Consider the following 21,599-nt stretch of genomic DNA (forward strand, 5'->3'; position numbering starts at 1 on the left):
GGTCATGCTTAAAGAAACCAATGAGAGTAAACTGACCTGTTTGTTGTCTCTAAAAAACACCAGAAGAAAAATGTCCAGGGTCAATGCTGACCTGCATGAAAGTGGAATAAACTGCAAGGTAAGTAATGTAAGATCCCCAAGACAGCGGTACAAGGTCACAGTTGGACAGTGGCTTGTTGGAAGAGCAGGGTAATGACTCCCAGCAAGAACTGACAAATCTGGTGCAGTCCAGGAGGCTGAGGTGCCCTGTGGTTCTTAAGGGAGCTGGTGGCCACAGAAGTTAACGCCTCTCACTTTTGATATTGACCTCCCCCACTCCCCTTTGCTCAGAGACACTTTTGCTCATATCAGTTCATCAAATACCCATGGAACTTGATCAGTTTGTCTGTCAGTTGTTCAGCTTTAGCATTGGTCGATATTACCCAGTTGAAGAGATGCATTTTCTACATAAATTCGTAGAATTCAGGCAGAAATAGAGCATTGGTGGTTCAGTGGTAGAATTCTCGCCTGCCACGCGGGAGACCCGGGTCTGATTCAAGGCCAATGCAGCAGAGGTCGTGTTTTTAAGGCCATGTTAGTCGTTCCTCATAAGCGGCAGCTGTCCCCAGAGCCACGAGCACAGCGCAGCTTCTCTCACTGGTGGCTGAATGTCAGAGTTGTTGTTTCCCGCGCAGGAGACCCAGGTTCAATTCCCAGCAGAAGCAAAGCAGTGTATCTTGCTACTTTAGAAGTGGGCAACTTATCAGTGTTTTACAGGGAACTAGTGGAAGCACTCTAGACAATGCTTTTCCATGCTTGTTCAACGAAGTACAAGCAATTATGGCTCATGCACCTGTGAAAAACTCCTGAAGGCAATAAAAAGGCTGCAGGCAAGAAAGGTCATGCTTAAAGAAACCAATGAGAGTAAACTGACCTGTTTGTTGTCTCTAAAAAACACCAGAAGAAAAATGTCCAGGGTCAATGCTGACCTGCATGAAAGTGGAATAAACTGCAAGGTAAGTAATGTAAGATCCCCAAGACAGCGGTACAAGGTCACAGTTGGACAGTGGCTTGTTGGAAGAGCAGGGTAATGACTCCCAGCAAGAACTGACAAATCTGGTGCAGTCCAGGAGGCTGAGGTGCCCTGTGGTTCTTAAGGGAGCTGGTGGCCACAGAAGTTAACGCCTCTCACTTTTGATATTGACCTCCCCCACTCCCCTTTGCTCAGAGACACTTTTGCTCATATCAGTTCATCAAAAACCCATGGAACTTGATCAGTTTGTCTGTCAGTTGTTCAGCTTTAGCATTGGTCGATATTACCCAGTTGAAGAGATGCATTTTCCACATAAATTCGTAGAATTCTTGCAGAAATAGAGCATTGGTGGTTCAGTGGTAGAATTCTCGCCTGCCACGCGGCAGACCTGGGTCCGATTCCCGGCCAATGCAGCAGAGGTCGTGTTTTTAAGGCCATGTTAGTCGTTCTTCATAAGCGGCAGCTGTCCCCAGAGCCACGAGTACAGCGCAGCTTCACTCACTGGTGGCTGAATGTCAGAGTTGTTGTTTCCCGTGCAGGAGACCCAGGTTCAATTCCCAGCAGAAGCAAAGCAGTGTATCTTGCTACTTTAGAAGTGGGCAACTTATCAGTGTTTTACAGGGAACTAGTGGAAGCACTCTAGACAATGCTTTTCCATGCTTGTTCAACGAAGTACAAGCAATTATGGCTCATGCACCTGTGAAAAACTCCTGAAGGCAATAAAAAGGCTGCAGGCAAGAAAGGTCATGCTTAAAGAAACCAATGAGAGTAAACTGACCTGTTTGTTGTCTCTAAAAAACACCAGAAGAAAAATGTCCAGGGTCAATGCTGACCTGCATGAAAGTGGAATAAACTGCAAGGTAAGTAATGTAAGATCCCCAAGACAGCGCTACAAGGTCACAGTTGGACAGTGGCTTGTTGGAAGAGCAGGGTAATGACTCCCAGCAAGAACTGACAAATCTGGTGCAGTCCAGGAGGCTGAGGTGCCCTGTGGTTCTTAAGGGAGCTGGTGGCCACAGAAGTTAACGCCTCTCACTTTTGATATTGACCTCCCCCACTCCCCTTTGCTCAGAGACACTTTTGCTCATATCAGTTCATCAAATACCCATGGAACTTGATCAGTTTGTCTGTCAGTTGTTCAGCTTTAGCATTGGTCGATATTACCCAGTTGAAGAGATGCATTTTCCACATAAATTCGTAGAATTCTTGCAGAAATAGAGCATTGGTGGTTCAGTGGTAGAATTCTCGCCTGCCACGCGGGAGACCCGGGTCCGATTCCCGGCCAATGCAGCAGAGGTCGTGTTTTTAAGGCCATGTTAGTCGTTCCTCATAAGCGGCAGCTGTCCCCAGAGCCACGAGCACAGCGCAGCTTCTCTCACTGGTGGCTGAATGTCAGAGTTGTTGTTTCCCGCGCAGGAGACCCAGGTTCAATTCCCAGCAGAAGCAAAGCAGTGTATCTTGCTACTTTAGAAGTGGGCAACTTATCAGTGTTTTACAGGGAACTAGTGGAAGCACTCTAGACAATGCTTTTCCATGCTTGTTCAACGAAGTACAAGCAATTATGGCTCATGCACCTGTGAAAAACTCCTGAAGGCAATAAAAAGGCTGCAGGCAAGAAAGGTCATGCTTAAAGAAACCAATGAGAGTAAACTGACCTGTTTGTTGTCTCTAAAAAACACCAGAAGAAAAATGTCCAGGGTCAATGCTGACCTGCATGAAAGTGGAATAAACTGCAAGGTAAGTAATGTAAGATCCCCAAGACAGCGGTACAAGGTCACAGTTGGACAGTGGCTTGTTGGAAGAGCAGGGTAATGACTCCCAGCAAGAACTGACAAATCTGGTGCAGTCCAGGAGGCTGAGGTGCCCTGTGGTTCTTAAGGGAGCTGGTGGCCACAGAAGTTAACGCCTCTCACTTTTGATATTGACCTCCCCCACTCCCCTTTGCTCAGAGACACTTTTGCTCATATCAGTTCATCAAATACCCATGCAACTTGATCAGTTTGTCTGTCAGTTGTTCAGCTTTAGCATTGGTCGATATTACCCAGTTGAAGAGATGCATTTTCCACATAAATTCGTAGAATTCTTGCAGAAATAGAGCATTGGTGGTTCAGTGGTAGAATTCTCGCCTGCCACGTGGGAGACCCGGGTCCGATTCCCGGCCAATGCAGCAGAGGTCGTGTTTTTAAGGCCATGTTAGTCGTTCCTCATAAGCGGCAGCTGTCCCCAGAGCCACGAGCACAGCGCAGCTTCTCTCACTGGTGGCTGAATGTCAGAGTTGTTGTTTCCCGCGCAGGAGACCCAGGTTCGATTCCCAGCAGAAGCAAAGCAGTGTATCTTGCTACTTTAGAAGTGGGCAACTTATCAGTGTTTTACAGGGAACTAGTGGAAGCACTCTAGACAATGCTTTTCCATGCTTGTTCAACGAAGTACAAGCAATTATGGCTCATGCACCTGTGAAAAACTCCTGAAGGCAATAAAAAGGCTGCAGGCAAGAAAGGTCATGCTTAAAGAAACCAATGAGAGTAAACTGACCTGTTTGTTGTCTCTAAAAAACACCAGAAGAAAAATGTCCAGGGTCAATGCTGACCTGCATGAAAGTGGAATAAACTGCAAGGTAAGTAATGTAAGATCCCCAAGACAGCGGTACAAGGTCACAGTTGGACAGTGGCTTGTTGGAAGAGCAGGGTAATGACTCCCAGCAAGAACTGACAAATCTGGTGCAGTCCAGGAGGCTGAGGTGCCCTGTGGTTCTTAAGGGAGCTGGTGGCCACAGAAGTTAACGCCTCTCACTTTTGATATTGACCTCCCCCACTCCCCTTTGCTCAGAGACACTTTTGCTCATATCAGTTCATCAAATACCCATGGAACTTGATCAGTTTGTCTGTCAGTTGTTCAGCTTTAGCATTGGTCGATATTACCCAGTTGAAGAGATGCATTTTCCACATAAATTCGTAGAATTCAGGCAGAAATAGAGCATTGGTGGTTCAGTGGTAGAATTCTCGCCTGCCACGCGGGAGACCCGGGTCCGATTCCCGGCCAATGCAGCAGAGGTCGTGTTTTTAAGGCCATGTTAGTCGTTCCTCATAAGCGGCAGCTGTCCCCAGAGCCACGAGCACAGCGCAGCTTCTCTCACTGGTGGCTGAATGTCAGAGTTGTTGTTTCCCGCGCAGGAGACCCAGGTTCAATTCCCAGCAGAAGCAAAGCAGTGTATCTTGCTACTTTAGAAGTGGGCAACTTATCAGTGTTTTACAGGGAACTAGTGGAAGCACTCTAGACAATGCTTTTCCATGCTTGTTCAACGAAGTACAAGCAATTATGGCTCATGCACCTGTGAAAAACTCCTGAAGGCAATAAAAAGGCTGCAGGCAAGAAAGGTCATGCTTAAAGAAACCAATGAGAGTAAACTGACCTGTTTGTTGTCTCTAAAAAACACCAGAAGAAAAATGTCCAGGGTCAATGCTGACCTGCATGAAAGTGGAATAAACTGCAAGGTAAGTAATGTAAGATCCCCAAGACAGCGCTACAAGGTCACAGTTGGACAGTGGCTTGTTGGAAGAGCAGGGTAATGACTCCCAGCAAGAACTGACAAATCTGGTGCAGTCCAGGAGGCTGAGGTGCCCTGTGGTTCTTAAGGGAGCTGGTGGCCACAGAAGTTAACGCCTCTCACTTTTGATATTGACCTCCCCCACTCCCCTTTGCTCAGAGACACTTTTGCTCATATCAGTTCATCAAATACCCATGGAACTTGATCAGTTTGTCTGTCAGTTGTTCAGCTTTAGCATTGGTCGATATTACCCAGTTGAAGAGATGCATTTTCCACATAAATTCGTAGAATTCTTGCAGAAATAGAGCATTGGTGGTTCAGTGGTAGATTTCTTGCCTGCCGCGCGGGAGACCCGGGTCCGATTCCCGGCCAATGCAGCAGAGGTCGTGTTTTTAAGGCCATGTTAGTCGTTCCTCATAAGCGGCAGCTGTCCCCAGAGCCACGAGCACAGCGCAGCTTCTCTCACTGGTGGCTGAATGTCAGAGTTGTTGTTTCCCGCGCAGGAGACCCAGGTTCGATTCCCAGCAGAAGCAAAGCAGTGTATCTTGCTACTTTAGAAGTGGGCAACTTATCAGTGTTTTACAGGGAACTAGTGGAAGCACTCTAGACAATGCTTTTCCATGCTTGTTCAACGAAGTACAAGCAATTATGGCTCATGCACCTGTGAAAAACTCCTGAAGGCAATAAAAAGGCTGCAGGCAAGAAAGGTCATGCTTAAAGAAACCAATGAGAGTAAACTGACCTGTTTGTTGTCTCTAAAAAACACCAGAAGAAAAATGTCCAGGGTCAATGCTGACCTGCATGAAAGTGGAATAAACTGCAAGGTAAGTAATGTAAGATCCCCAAGACAGCGGTACAAGGTCACAGTTGGACAGTGGCTTGTTGGAAGAGCAGGGTAATGACTCCCAGCAAGAACTGACAAATCTGGTGCAGTCCAGGAGGCTGAGGTGCCCTGTGGTTCTTAAGGGAGCTGGTGGCCACAGAAGTTAACGCCTCTCACTTTTGATATTGACCTCCCCCACTCCCCTTTGCTCAGAGACACTTTTGCTCATATCAGTTCATCAAATACCCATGGAACTTGATCAGTTTGTCTGTCAGTTGTTCAGCTTTAGCATTGGTCGATATTACCCAGTTGAAGAGATGCATTTTCTACATAAATTCGTAGAATTCAGGCAGAAATAGAGCATTGGTGGTTCAGTGGTAGAATTCTCGCCTGCCACGCGGGAGACCCGGGTCTGATTCCCGGCCAATGCAGCAGAGGTCGTGTTTTTAAGGCCATGTTAGTCGTTCTTCATAAGCGGCAGCTGTCCCCAGAGCCACGAGTACAGCGCAGCTTCACTCACTGGTGGCTGAATGTCAGAGTTGTTGTTTCCCGCGCAGGAGACCCAGGTTCAATTCCCAGCAGAAGCAAAGCAGTGTATCTTGCTACTTTAGAAGTGGGCAACTTATCAGTGTTTTACAGGGAACTAGTGGAAGCACTCTAGACAATGCTTTTCCATGCTTGTTCAACGAAGTACAAGCAATTATGGCTCATGCACCTGTGAAAAACTCCTGAAGGCAATAAAAAGGCTGCAGGCAAGAAAGGTCATGCTTAAAGAAACCAATGAGAGTAAACTGACCTGTTTGTTGTCTCTAAAAAACACCAGAAGAAAAATGTCCAGGGTCAATGCTGACCTGCATGAAAGTGGAATAAACTGCAAGGTAAGTAATGTAAGATCCCCAAGACAGCGCTACAAGGTCACAGTTGGACAGTGGCTTGTTGGAAGAGCAGGGTAATGACTCCCAGCAAGAACTGACAAATCTGGTGCAGTCCAGGAGGCTGAGGTGCCCTGTGGTTCTTAAGGGAGCTGGTGGCCACAGAAGTTAACGCCTCTCACTTTTGATATTGACCTCCCCCACTCCCCTTTGCTCAGAGACACTTTTGCTCATATCAGTTCATCAAATACCCATGGAACTTGATCAGTTTGTCTGTCAGTTGTTCAGCTTTAGCATTGGTCGATATTACCCAGTTGAAGAGATGCATTTTCCACATAAATTCGTAGAATTCTTGCAGAAATAGAGCATTGGTGGTTCAGTGGTAGAATTCTCGCCTGCCACGCGGGAGACCCGGGTCCGATTCCCGGCCAATGCAGCAGAGGTCGTGTTTTTAAGGCCATGTTAGTCGTTCCTCATAAGCGGCAGCTGTCCCCAGAGCCACGAGCACAGCGCAGCTTCTCTCACTGGTGGCTGAATGTCAGAGTTGTTGTTTCCCGCGCAGGAGACCCAGGTTCAATTCCCAGCAGAAGCAAAGCAGTGTATCTTGCTACTTTAGAAGTGGGCAACTTATCAGTGTTTTACAGGGAACTAGTGGAAGCACTCTAGACAATGCTTTTCCATGCTTGTTCAACGAAGTACAAGCAATTATGGCTCATGCACCTGTGAAAAACTCCTGAAGGCAATAAAAAGGCTGCAGGCAAGAAAGGTCATGCTTAAAGAAACCAATGAGAGTAAACTGACCTGTTTGTTGTCTCTAAAAAACACCAGAAGAAAAATGTCCAGGGTCAATGCTGACCTGCATGAAAGTGGAATAAACTGCAAGGTAAGTAATGTAAGATCCCCAAGACAGCGGTACAAGGTCACAGTTGGACAGTGGCTTGTTGGAAGAGCAGGGTAATGACTCCCAGCAAGAACTGACAAATCTGGTGCAGTCCAGGAGGCTGAGGTGCCCTGTGGTTCTTAAGGGAGCTGGTGGCCACAGAAGTTAACGCCTCTCACTTTTGATATTGACCTCCCCCACTCCCCTTTGCTCAGAGACACTTTTGCTCATATCAGTTCATCAAATACCCATGCAACTTGATCAGTTTGTCTGTCAGTTGTTCAGCTTTAGCATTGGTCGATATTACCCAGTTGAAGAGATGCATTTTCCACATAAATTCGTAGAATTCTTGCAGAAATAGAGCATTGGTGGTTCAGTGGTAGAATTCTCGCCTGCCACGTGGGAGACCCGGGTCCGATTCCCGGCCAATGCAGCAGAGGTCGTGTTTTTAAGGCCATGTTAGTCGTTCCTCATAAGCGGCAGCTGTCCCCAGAGCCACGAGCACAGCGCAGCTTCTCTCACTGGTGGCTGAATGTCAGAGTTGTTGTTTCCCGCGCAGGAGACCCAGGTTCGATTCCCAGCAGAAGCAAAGCAGTGTATCTTGCTACTTTAGAAGTGGGCAACTTATCAGTGTTTTACAGGGAACTAGTGGAAGCACTCTAGACAATGCTTTTCCATGCTTGTTCAACGAAGTACAAGCAATTATGGCTCATGCACCTGTGAAAAACTCCTGAAGGCAATAAAAAGGCTGCAGGCAAGAAAGGTCATGCTTAAAGAAACCAATGAGAGTAAACTGACCTGTTTGTTGTCTCTAAAAAACACCAGAAGAAAAATGTCCAGGGTCAATGCTGACCTGCATGAAAGTGGAATAAACTGCAAGGTAAGTAATGTAAGATCCCCAAGACAGCGGTACAAGGTCACAGTTGGACAGTGGCTTGTTGGAAGAGCAGGGTAATGACTCCCAGCAAGAACTGACAAATCTGGTGCAGTCCAGGAGGCTGAGGTGCCCTGTGGTTCTTAAGGGAGCTGGTGGCCACAGAAGTTAACGCCTCTCACTTTTGATATTGACCTCCCCCACTCCCCTTTGCTCAGAGACACTTTTGCTCATATCAGTTCATCAAATACCCATGCAACTTGATCAGTTTGTCTGTCAGTTGTTCAGCTTTAGCATTGGTCGATATTACCCAGTTGAAGAGATGCATTTTCCACATAAATTCGTAGAATTCTTGCAGAAATAGAGCATTGGTGGTTCAGTGGTAGAATTCTCGCCTGCCACGCGGGAGACCCGGGTCCGATTCCCGGCCAATGCAGCAGAGGTCGTGTTTTTAAGGCCATGTTAGTCGTTCCTCATAAGCGGCAGCTGTCCCCAGAGCCACGAGCACAGCGCAGCTTCTCTCACTGGTGGCTGAATGTCAGAGTTGTTGTTTCCCGCGCAGGAGACCCAGGTTCGATTCCCAGCAGAAGCAAAGCAGTGTATCTTGCTACTTTAGAAGTGGGCAACTTATCAGTGTTTTACAGGGAACTAGTGGAAGCACTCTAGACAATGCTTTTCCATGCTTGTTCAACGAAGTACAAGCAATTATGGCTCATGCACCTGTGAAAAACTCCTGAAGGCAATAAAAAGGCTGCAGGCAAGAAAGGTCATGCTTAAAGAAACCAATGAGAGTAAACTGACCTGTTTGTTGTCTCTAAAAAACACCAGAAGAAAAATGTCCAGGGTCAATGCTGACCTGCATGAAAGTGGAATAAACTGCAAGGTAAGTAATGTAAGATCCCCAAGACAGCGGTACAAGGTCACAGTTGGACAGTGGCTTGTTGGAAGAGCAGGGTAATGACTCCCAGCAAGAACTGACAAATCTGGTGCAGTCCAGGAGGCTGAGGTGCCCTGTGGTTCTTAAGGGAGCTGGTGGCCACAGAAGTTAACGCCTCTCACTTTTGATATTGACCTCCCCCACTCCCCTTTGCTCAGAGACACTTTTGCTCATATCAGTTCATCAAATACCCATGCAACTTGATCAGTTTGTCTGTCAGTTGTTCAGCTTTAGCATTGGTCGATATTACCCAGTTGAAGAGATGCATTTTCCACATAAATTCGTAGAATTCTTGCAGAAATAGAGCATTGGTGGTTCAGTGGTAGAATTCTCGCCTGCCACGCGGGAGACCCGGGTCCGATTCCCGGCCAATGCAGCAGAGGTCGTGTTTTTAAGGCCATGTTAGTCGTTCCTCATAAGCGGCAGCTGTCCCCAGAGCCACGAGCACAGCGCAGCTTCTCTCACTGGTGGCTGAATGTCAGAGTTGTTGTTTCCCGCGCAGGAGACCCAGGTTCGATTCCCAGCAGAAGCAAAGCAGTGTATCTTGCTACTTTAGAAGTGGGCAACTTATCAGTGTTTTACAGGGAACTAGTGGAAGCACTCTAGACAATGCTTTTCCATGCTTGTTCAACGAAGTACAAGCAATTATGGCTCATGCACCTGTGAAAAACTCCTGAAGGCAATAAAAAGGCTGCAGGCAAGAAAGGTCATGCTTAAAGAAACCAATGAGAGTAAACTGACCTGTTTGTTGTCTCTAAAAAACACCAGAAGAAAAATGTCCAGGGTCAATGCTGACCTGCATGAAAGTGGAATAAACTGCAAGGTAAGTAATGTAAGATCCCCAAGACAGCGGTACAAGGTCACAGTTGGACAGTGGCTTGTTGGAAGAGCAGGGTAATGACTCCCAGCAAGAACTGACAAATCTGGTGCAGTCCAGGAGGCTGAGGTGCCCTGTGGTTCTTAAGGGAGCTGGTGGCCACAGAAGTTAACGCCTCTCACTTTTGATATTGACCTCCCCCACTCCCCTTTGCTCAGAGACACTTTTGCTCATATCAGTTCATCAAATACCCATGCAACTTGATCAGTTTGTCTGTCAGTTGTTCAGCTTTAGCATTGGTCGATATTACCCAGTTGAAGAGATGCATTTTCCACATAAATTCGTAGAATTCAGGCAGAAATAGAGCATTGGTGGTTCAGTGGTAGAATTCTCGCCTGCCACGCGGGAGACCCGGGTCCGATTCCCGGCCAATGCAGCAGAGGTCGTGTTTTTAAGGCCATGTTAGTCGTTCCTCATAAGCGGCAGCTGTCCCCAGAGCCACGAGCACAGCGCAGCTTCTCTCACTGGTGGCTGAATGTCAGAGTTGTTGTTTCCCGCGCAGGAGACCCAGGTTCAATTCCCAGCAGAAGCAAAGCAGTGTATCTTGCTACTTTAGAAGTGGGCAACTTATCAGTGTTTTACAGGGAACTAGTGGAAGCACTCTAGACAATGCTTTTCCATGCTTGTTCAACGAAGTACAAGCAATTATGGCTCATGCACCTGTGAAAAACTCCTGAAGGCAATAAAAAGGCTGCAGGCAAGAAAGGTCATGCTTAAAGAAACCAATGAGAGTAAACTGACCTGTTTGTTGTCTCTAAAAAACACCAGAAGAAAAATGTCCAGGGTCAATGCTGACCTGCATGAAAGTGGAATAAACTGCAAGGTAAGTAATGTAAGATCCCCAAGACAGCGCTACAAGGTCACAGTTGGACAGTGGCTTGTTGGAAGAGCAGGGTAATGACTCCCAGCAAGAACTGACAAATCTGGTGCAGTCCAGGAGGCTGAGGTGCCCTGTGGTTCTTAAGGGAGCTGGTGGCCACAGAAGTTAACGCCTCTCACTTTTGATATTGACCTCCCCCACTCCCCTTTGCTCAGAGACACTTTTGCTCATATCAGTTCATCAAATACCCATGGAACTTGATCAGTTTGTCTGTCAGTTGTTCAGCTTTAGCATTGGTCGATATTACCCAGTTGAAGAGATGCATTTTCCACATAAATTCGTAGAATTCAGGCAGAAATAGAGCATTGGTGGTTCAGTGGTAGAATTCTCGCCTGCCACGCGGGAGACCCGGGTCCGATTCCCGGCCAATGCAGCAGAGGTCGTGTTTTTAAGGCCATGTTAGTCGTTCTTCATAAGCGGCAGCTGTCCCCAGAGCCACGAGTACAGCGCAGCTTCACTCACTGGTGGCTGAATGTCAGAGTTGTTGTTTCCCGCGCAGGAGACCCAGGTTCAATTCCCAGCAGAAGCAAAGCAGTGTATCTTGCTACTTTAGAAGTGGGCAACTTATCAGTGTTTTACAGGGAACTAGTGGAAGCACTCTAGACAATGCTTTTCCATGCTTGTTCAACGAAGTACAAGCAATTATGGCTCATGCACCTGTGAAAAACTCCTGAAGGCAATAAAAAGGCTGCAGGCAAGAAAGGTCATGCTTAAAGATACCAATGAGAGTAAACTGACCTGTTTGTTGTCTCTAAAAAACACCAGAAGAAAAATGTCCAGGGTCAATGCTGACCTGCATGAAAGTGGAATAAACTGCAAGGTAAGTAATGTAAGATCCCCAAGACAGCGCTACAAGGTCACAGTTGGACAGTGGCTTGTTGGAAGAGCAGGGTAATGACTCCCAGCAAGAACTGACAAATCTGGTGCAGTCCAGGAGGCTGAGGTGCCCTGTGGTTCTTAAGGGAGCTGGTGGCCACAGAAGTTAACGCCTCTCACTTTTGATATTGACCTCCCCCACTCCCCTTTGCTCAGAGACACTTTTGCTCATATCAGTTCATCAAATACCCATGGAACTTGATCAGTTTGTCTGTCAGTTGTTCAGCTTTAGCATTGGTCGATATTACCCAGTTGAAGAGATGCATTTTCCACATAAATTCGTAGAATTCTTGCAGAAATAGAGCATTGGTGGTTCAGTGGTAGAATTCTCGCCTGCCACGCGGGAGACCCGGGTCCGATTCCCGGCCAATGCAGCAGAGGTCGTGTTTTTAAGGCCATGTTAGTCGTTCTTCATAAGCGGCAGCTGTCCCCAGAGCCATGAGCACAGCGCAGCTTCACTCACTGGTGGCTGAATGTCAGAGATGTTGTTTCCCGCGCAGAAGACCCAGGTTCGATTCCCAGCAGAAGCAAAGCAGTGTATCTTGCTACTTTAGAAGTGGGCAACTTATCAGTGTTTTACAGGGAACTAGTGGAAGCACTCTAGACAATGCTTTTCCATGCTTGTTCAACGAAGTACAAGCAATTATGGCTCATGCACCTGTGAAAAACTCCTGAAGGCAATAAAAAGGCTGCAGGCAAGAAAGGTCAGGCTTAAAGAAACCAATGAGAGTAAACTGACCTGTTTGTTGTCTCTAAAAAACACCAGAAGAAAAATGTCCAGGGGGTCAATGCTGATCTGCATGAAAGTGGAATAAACTGCAAGGTAAGTAATGTAAGATCCCCAAGACAGCGGTACAAGGTCACAGTTGGACAGTGGCTTGTTGGAAGAGCAGGGTAATGACTCCCAGCAAGAACTGACAAATCTGGTGCAGTCCAGGAGGCTGAGGTGCCCTGTGGTTCATAAGGGAGCTGGTGGCCACAGAAGTTAACGCCTCTCACTTTTGATATTGACCTCCTCCACTCCCCTTTGCTCAGAGACACTTTTGCTCATATCAGTTCATCAAATACCCATGGAACTTGATCAGTTTGTCTGTCAGTTGTTCAGCTTTAGCATTGGTCGATATTACCCAGTTGAAGAGATGCATTTTCTACATAAATTCGTAGAATTCAGGCAGAAATAGAGCATTGGTGGTTCAGTGGTAGAATTCTCGCCTGCCACGCGGGAGACCCGGGTCTGATTCCCGGCCAATGCAGCAGAGGTCGTGTTTTTAAGGCCATGTTAGTCGTTCCTCATAAGCGGCAGCTGTCCCCAGAGCCACGAGCACAGCGCAGCTTCTCTCACTGGTGGCTGAATGTCAGAGTTGTTGTTTCCCGCGCAGGAGACCCAGGTTCAATTCCCAGCAGAAGCAAAGCAGTGTATCTTGCTACTTTAGAAGTGGGCAACTTATCAGTGTTTTACAGGGAACTAGTGGAAGCACTCTAGACAATGCTTTTCCATGCTTGTTCAACGAAGTACAAGCAATTATGGCTCATGCACCTGTGAAAAACTCCTGAAGGCAATAAAAAGGCTGCAGGCAAGAAAGGTCATGCTTAAAGAAACCAATGAGAGTAAACTGACCTGTTTGTTGTCTCTAAAAAACACCAGAAGAAAAATGTCCAGGGTCAATGCTGACCTGCATGAAAGTGGAATAAACTGCAAGGTAAGTAATGTAAGATCCCCAAGACAGCGCTACAAGGTCACAGTTGGACAGTGGCTTGTTGGAAGAGCAGGGTAATGACTCCCAGCAAGAACTGACAAATCTGGTGCAGTCCAGGAGGCTGAGGTGCCCTGTGGTTCTTAAGGGAGCTGGTGGCCACAGAAGTTAACGCCTCTCACTTTTGATATTGACCTCCCCCACTCCCCTTTGCTCAGAGACACTTTTGCTCATATCAGTTCATCAAATACCCATGGAACTTGATCAGTTTGTCTGTCAGTTGTTCAGCTTTAGCATTGGTCGATATTACCCAGTTGAAGAGATGCATTTTCCACATAAATTCGTAGAATTCAGGCAGAAATAGAGCATTGGTGGTTCAGTGGTAGAATTCTCGCCTGCCACGCGGGAGACCCGGGTCCGATTCCCGGCCAATGCAGCAGAGGTCGTGTTTTTAAGGCCATGTTAGTCGTTCTTCATAAGCGGCAGCTGTCCCCAGAGCCACGAGTACAGCGCAGCTTCACTCACTGGTGGCTGAATGTCAGAGTTGTTGTTTCCCGCGCAGGAGACCCAGGTTCAATTCCCAGCAGAAGCAAAGCAGTGTATCTTGCTACTTTAGAAGTGGGCAACTTATCAGTGTTTTACAGGGAACTAGTGGAAGCACTCTAGACAATGCTTTTCCATGCTTGTTCAACGAAGTACAAGCAATTATGGCTCATGCACCTGTGAAAAACTCCTGAAGGCAATAAAAAGGCTGCAGGCAAGAAAGGTCATGCTTAAAGAAACCAATGAGAGTAAACTGACCTGTTTGTTGTCTCTAAAAAACACCAGAAGAAAAATGTCCAGGGTCAATGCTGACCTGCATGAAAGTGGAATAAACTGCAAGGTAAGTAATGTAAGATCCCCAAGACAGCGCTACAAGGTCACAGTTGGACAGTGGCTTGTTGGAAGAGCAGGGTAATGACTCCCAGCAAGAACTGACAAATCTGGTGCAGTCCAGGAGGCTGAGGTGCCCTGTGGTTCTTAAGGGAGCTGGTGGCCACAGAAGTTAACGCCTCTCACTTTTGATATTGACCTCCCCCACTCCCCTTTGCTCAGAGACACTTTTGCTCATATCAGTTCATCAAATACCCATGGAACTTGATCAGTTTGTCTGTCAGTTGTTCAGCTTTAGCATTGGTCGATATTACCCAGTTGAAGAGATGCATTTTCCACATAAATTCGTAGAATTCTTGCAGAAATAGAGCATTGGTGGTTCAGTGGTAGAATTCTCGCCTGCCACGCGGGAGACCCGGGTCCGATTCCCGGCCAATGCAGCAGAGGTCGTGTTTTTAAGGCCATGTTAGTCGTTCTTCATAAGCGGCAGCTGTCCCCAGAGCCATGAGCACAGCGCAGCTTCACTCACTGGTGGCTGAATGTCAGAGATGTTGTTTCCCGCGCAGAAGACCCAGGTTCGATTCCCAGCAGAAGCAAAGCAGTGTATCTTGCTACTTTAGAAGTGGGCAACTTATCAGTGTTTTACAGGGAACTAGTGGAAGCACTCTAGACAATGCTTTTCCATGCTTGTTCAACGAAGTACAAGCAATTATGGCTCATGCACCTGTGAAAAACTCCTGAAGGCAATAAAAAGGCTGCAGGCAAGAAAGGTCATGCTTAAAGAAACCAATGAGAGTAAACTGACCTGTTTGTTGTCTCTAAAAAACACCAGAAGAAAAATGTCCAGGGTCAATGCTGACCTGCATGAAAGTGGAATAAACTGCAAGGTAAGTAATGTAAGATCCCCAAGACAGCGGTACAAGGTCACAGTTGGACAGTGGCTTGTTGGAAGAGCAGGGTAATGACTCCCAGCAAGAACTGACAAATCTGGTGCAGTCCAGGAGGCTGAGGTGCCCTGTGGTTCTTAAGGGAGCTGGTGGCCACAGAAGTTAACGCCTCTCACTTTTGATATTGACCTCCCCCACTCCCCTTTGCTCAGAGACACTTTTGCTCATATCAGTTCATCAAATACCCATGCAACTTGATCAGTTTGTCTGTCAGTTGTTCAGCTTTAGCATTGGTCGATATTACCCAGTTGAAGAGATGCATTTTCCACATAAATTCGTAGAATTCAGGCAGAAATAGAGCATTGGTGGTTCAGTGGTAGAATTCTCGCCTGCCACGCGGGAGACCCGGGTCCGATTCCCGGCCAATGCAGCAGAGGTCGTGTTTTTAAGGCCATGTTAGTCGTTCCTCATAAGCGGCAGCTGTCCCCAGAGCCACGAGCACAGCGCAGCTTCTCTCACTGGTGGCTGAATGTCAGAGTTGTTGTTTCCCGCGCAGGAGACCCAGGTTCAATTCCCAGCAGAAGCAAAGCAGTGTATCTTGCTACTTTAGAAGTGGGCAACTTATCAGTGTTTTACAGGGAACTAGTGGAAGCACTCTAGACAATGCTTTTCCATGCTTGTTCAACGAAGTACAAGCAATTATGGCTCATGCACCTGTGAAAAACTCCTGAAGGCAATAAAAAGGCTGCAGGCAAGAAAGGTCATGCTTAAAGAAACCAATGAGAGTAAACTGACCTGTTTGTTGTCTCTAAAAAACACCAGAAGAAAAATGTCCAGGGTCAATGCTGACCTGCATGAAAGTGGAATAAACTGCAAGGTAAGTAATGTAAGATCCCCAAGACAGCGCTACAAGGTCACAGTTGGACAGTGGCTTGTTGGAAGAGCAGGGTAATGACTCCCAGCAAGAACTGACAAATCTGGTGCAGTCCAGGAGGCTGAGGTGCCCTGTGGTTCTTAAGGGAGCTGGTGGCCACAGAAGTTAACGCCTCTCACTTTTGATATTGACCTCCCCCACTCCCCTTTGCTCAGAGACACTTTTGCTCATATCAGTTCATCAAATACCCATGGAACTTGATCAGTTTGTCTGTCAGTTGTTCAGCTTTAGCATTGGTCGATATTACCCAGTTGAAGAGATGCATTTTCCACATAAATTCGTAGAATTCAGGCAGAAATAGAGCATTGGTGGTTCAGTGGTAGAATTCTCGCCTGCCACGCGGGAGACCCGGGTCCGATTCCCGGCCAATGCAGCAGAGGTCGTGTTTTTAAGGCCATGTTAGTCGTTCTTCATAAGCGGCAGCTGTCCCCAGAGCCACGAGTACAGCGCAGCTTCACTCACTGGTGGCTGAATGTCAGAGTTGTTGTTTCCCGCGCAGGAGACCCAGGTTCAATTCCCAGCAGAAGCAAAGCAGTGTATCTTGCTACTTTAGAAGTGGGCAACTTATCAGTGTTTTACAGGGAACTAGTGGAAGCACTCTAGACAATGCTTTTCCATGCTTGTTCAACGAAGTACAAGCAATTATGGCTCATGCACCTGTGAAAAACTCCTGAAGGCAATAAAAAGGCTGCAGGCAAGAAAGGTCATGCTTAAAGATACCAATGAGAGTAAACTGACCTGTTTGTTGTCTCTAAAAAACACCAGAAGAAAAATGTCCAGGGTCAATGCTGACCTGCATGAAAGTGGAATAAACTGCAAGGTAAGTAATGTAAGATCCCCAAGACAGCGCTACAAGGTCACAGTTGGACAGTGGCTTGTTGGAAGAGCAGGGTAATGACTCCCAGCAAGAACTGACAAATCTGGTGCAGTCCAGGAGGCTGAGGTGCCCTGTGGTTCTTAAGGGAGCTGGTGGCCACAGAAGTTAACGCCTCTCACTTTTGATATTGACCTCCCCCACTCCCCTTTGCTCAGAGACACTTTTGCTCATATCAGTTCATCAAATACCCATGGAACTTGATCAGTTTGTCTGTCAGTTGTTCAGCTTTAGCATTGGTCGATATTACCCAGTTGAAGAGATGCATTTTCCACATAAATTCGTAGAATTCAGGCAGAAATAGAGCATTGGTGGTTCAGTGGTAGAATTCTCGCCTGCCACGCGGGAGACCCGGGTCCGATTCCCGGCCAATGCAGCAGAGGTCGTGTTTTTAAGGCCATGTTAGTCGTTCTTCATAAGCGGCAGCTGTCCCCAGAGCCACGAGTACAGCGCAGCTTCACTCACTGGTGGCTGAATGTCAGAGTTGTTGTTTCCCGCGCAGGAGACCCAGGTTCAATTCCCAGCAGAAGCAAAGCAGTGTATCTTGCTACTTTAGAAGTGGGCAACTTATCAGTGTTTTACAGGGAACTAGTGGAAGCACTCTAGACAATGCTTTTCCATGCTTGTTCAACGAAGTACAAGCAATTATGGCTCATGCACCTGTGAAAAACTCCTGAAGGCAATAAAAAGGCTGCAGGCAAGAAAGGTCATGCTTAAAGAAACCAATGAGAGTAAACTGACCTGTTTGTTGTCTCTAAAAAACACCAGAAGAAAAATGTCCAGGGTCAATGCTGACCTGCATGAAAGTGGAATAAACTGCAAGGTAAGTAATGTAAGATCCCCAAGACAGCGCTACAAGGTCACAGTTGGACAGTGGCTTGTTGGAAGAGCAGGGTAATGACTCCCAGCAAGAACTGACAAATCTGGTGCAGTCCAGGAGGCTGAGGTGCCCTGTGGTTCTTAAGGGAGCTGGTGGCCACAGAAGTTAACGCCTCTCACTTTTGATATTGACCTCCCCCACTCCCCTTTGCTCAGAGACACTTTTGCTCATATCAGTTCATCAAATACCCATGGAACTTGATCAGTTTGTCTGTCAGTTGTTCAGCTTTAGCATTGGTCGATATTACCCAGTTGAAGAGATGCATTTTCCACATAAATTCGTAGAATTCTTGCAGAAATAGAGCATTGGTGGTTCAGTGGTAGAATTCTCGCCTGCCACGCGGGAGACCCGGGTCCGATTCCCGGCCAATGCAGCAGAGGTCGTGTTTTTAAGGCCATGTTAGTCGTTCTTCATAAGCGGCAGCTGTCCCCAGAGCCATGAGCACAGCGCAGCTTCACTCACTGGTGGCTGAATGTCAGAGATGTTGTTTCCCGCGCAGAAGACCCAGGTTCGATTCCCAGCAGAAGCAAAGCAGTGTATCTTGCTACTTTAGAAGTGGGCAACTTATCAGTGTTTTACAGGGAACTAGTGGAAGCACTCTAGACAATGCTTTTCCATGCTTGTTCAACGAAGTACAAGCAATTATGGCTCATGCACCTGTGAAAAACTCCTGAAGGCAATAAAAAGGCTGCAGGCAAGAAAGGTCATGCTTAAAGAAACCAATGAGAGTAAACTGACCTGTTTGTTGTCTCTAAAAAACACCAGAAGAAAAATGTCCAGGGTCAATGCTGACCTGCATGAAAGTGGAATAAACTGCAAGGTAAGTAATGTAAGATCCCCAAGACAGCGGTACAAGGTCACAGTTGGACAGTGGCTTGTTGGAAGAGCAGGGTAATGACTCCCAGCAAGAACTGACAAATCTGGTGCAGTCCAGGAGGCTGAGGTGCCCTGTGGTTCTTAAGGGAGCTGGTGGCCACAGAAGTTAACGCCTCTCACTTTTGATATTGACCTCCCCCACTCCCCTTTGCTCAGAGACACTTTTGCTCATATCAGTTCATCAAATACCCATGCAACTTGATCAGTTTGTCTGTCAGTTGTTCAGCTTTAGCATTGGTCGATATTACCCAGTTGAAGAGATGCATTTTCCACATAAATTCGTAGAATTCAGGCAGAAATAGAGCATTGGTGGTTCAGTGGTAGAATTCTCGCCTGCCACGCGGGAGACCCGGGTCCGATTCCCGGCCAATGCAGCAGAGGTCGTGTTTTTAAGGCCATGTTAGTCGTTCCTCATAAGCGGCAGCTGTCCCCAGAGCCACGAGCACAGCGCAGCTTCTCTCACTGGTGGCTGAATGTCAGAGTTGTTGTTTCCCGCGCAGGAGACCCAGGTTCAATTCCCAGCAGAAGCAAAGCAGTGTATCTTGCTACTTTAGAAGTGGGCAACTTATCAGTGTTTTACAGGGAACTAGTGGAAGCACTCTAGACAATGCTTTTCCATGCTTGTTCAACGAAGTACAAGCAATTATGGCTCATGCACCTGTGAAAAACTCCTGAAGGCAATAAAAAGGCTGCAGGCAAGAAAGGTCATGCTTAAAGAAACCAATGAGAGTAAACTGACCTGTTTGTTGTCTCTAAAAAACACCAGAAGAAAAATGTCCAGGGTCAATGCTGACCTGCATGAAAGTGGAATAAACTGCAAGGTAAGTAATGTAAGATCCCCAAGACAGCGCTACAAGGTCACAGTTGGACAGTGGCTTGTTGGAAGAGCAGGGTAATGACTCCCAGCAAGAACTGACAAATCTGGTGCAGTCCAGGAGGCTGAGGTGCCCTGTGGTTCTTAAGGGAGCTGGTGGCCACAGAAGTTAACGCCTCTCACTTTTGATATTGACCTCCCCCACTCCCCTTTGCTCAGAGACACTTTTGCTCATATCAGTTCATCAAATACCCATGGAACTTGATCAGTTTGTCTGTCAGTTGTTCAGCTTTAGCATTGGTCGATATTACCCAGTTGAAGAGATGCATTTTCCACATAAATTCGTAGAATTCAGGCAGAAATAGAGCATTGGTGGTTCAGTGGTAGAATTCTCGCCTGCCACGCGGGAGACCCGGGTCCGATTCCCGGCCAATGCAGCAGAGGTCGTGTTTTTAAGGCCATGTTAGTCGTTCTTCATAAGCGGCAGCTGTCCCCAGAGCCACGAGTACAGCGCAGCTTCACTCACTGGTGGCTGAATGTCAGAGTTGTTGTTTCCCGCGCAGGAGACCCAGGTTCAATTCCCAGCAGAAGCAAAGCAGTGTATCTTGCTACTTTAGAAGTGGGCAACTTATCAGTGTTTTACAGGGAACTAGTGGAAGCACTCTAGACAATGCTTTTCCATGCTTGTTCAACGAAGTACAAGCAATTATGGCTCATGCACCTGTGAAAAACTCCTGAAGGCAATAAAAAGGCTGCAGGCAAGAAAGGTCATGCTTAAAGATACCAATGAGAGTAAACTGACCTGTTTGTTGTCTCTAAAAAACACCAGAAGAAAAATGTCCAGGGTCAATGCTGACCTGCATGAAAGTGGAATAAACTGCAAGGTAAGTAATGTAAGATCCCCAAGACAGCGCTACAAGGTCACAGTTGGACAGTGGCTTGTTGGAAGAGCAGGGTAATGACTCCCAGCAAGAACTGACAAATCTGGTGCAGTCCAGGAGGCTGAGGTGCCCTGTGGTTCTTAAGGGAGCTGGTGGCCACAGAAGTTAACGCCTCTCACTTTTGATATTGACCTCCCCCACTCCCCTTTGCTCAGAGACACTTTTGCTCATATCAGTTCATCAAATACCCATGGAACTTGATCAGTTTGTCTGTCAGTTGTTCAGCTTTAGCATTGGTCGATATTACCCAGTTGAAGAGATGCATTTTCCACATAAATTCGTAGAATTCTTGCAGAAATAGAGCATTGGTGGTTCAGTGGTAGAATTCTCGCCTGCCACGCGGGAGACCCGGGTCCGATTCCCGGCCAATGCAGCAGAGGTCGTGTTTTTAAGGCCATGTTAGTCGTTCTTCATAAGCGGCAGCTGTCCCCAGAGCCATGAGCACAGCGCAGCTTCACTCACTGGTGGCTGAATGTCAGAGATGTTGTTTCCCGCGCAGAAGACCCAGGTTCGATTCCCAGCAGAAGCAAAGCAGTGTATCTTGCTACTTTAGAAGTGGGCAACTTATCAGTGTTTTACAGGGAACTAGTGGAAGCACTCTAGACAATGCTTTTCCATGCTTGTTCAACGAAGTACAAGCAATTATGGCTCATGCACCTGTGAAAAACTCCTGAAGGCAATAAAAAGGCTGCAGGCAAGAAAGGTCAGGCTTAAAGAAACCAATGAGAGTAAACTGACCTGTTTGTTGTCTCTAAAAAACACCAGAAGAAAAATGTCCAGGGGGTCAATGCTGATCTGCATGAAAGTGGAATAAACTGCAAGGTAAGTAATGTAAGATCCCCAAGACAGCGGTACAAGGTCACAGTTGGACAGTGGCTTGTTGGAAGAGCAGGGTAATGACTCCCAGCAAGAACTGACAAATCTGGTGCAGTCCAGGAGGCTGAGGTGCCCTGTGGTTCATAAGGGAGCTGGTGGCCACAGAAGTTAACGCCTCTCACTTTTGATATTGACCTCCTCCACTCCCCTTTGCTCAGAGACACTTTTGCTCATATCAGTTCATCAAATACCCATGGAACTTGATCAGTTTGTCTGTCAGTTGTTCAGCTTTAGCATTGGTCGATATTACCCAGTTGAAGAGATGCATTTTCTACATAAATTCGTAGAATTCAGGCAGAAATAGAGCATTGGTGGTTCAGTGGTAGAATTCTCGCCTGCCACGCGGGAGACCCGGGTCCGATTCCCGGCCAATGC

Source organism: Carassius gibelio, chromosome B19, assembly GCF_023724105.1.
Source record: "Carassius gibelio isolate Cgi1373 ecotype wild population from Czech Republic chromosome B19, carGib1.2-hapl.c, whole genome shotgun sequence".
Classification (NCBI taxonomy): domain Eukaryota; kingdom Metazoa; phylum Chordata; class Actinopteri; order Cypriniformes; family Cyprinidae; genus Carassius; species Carassius gibelio.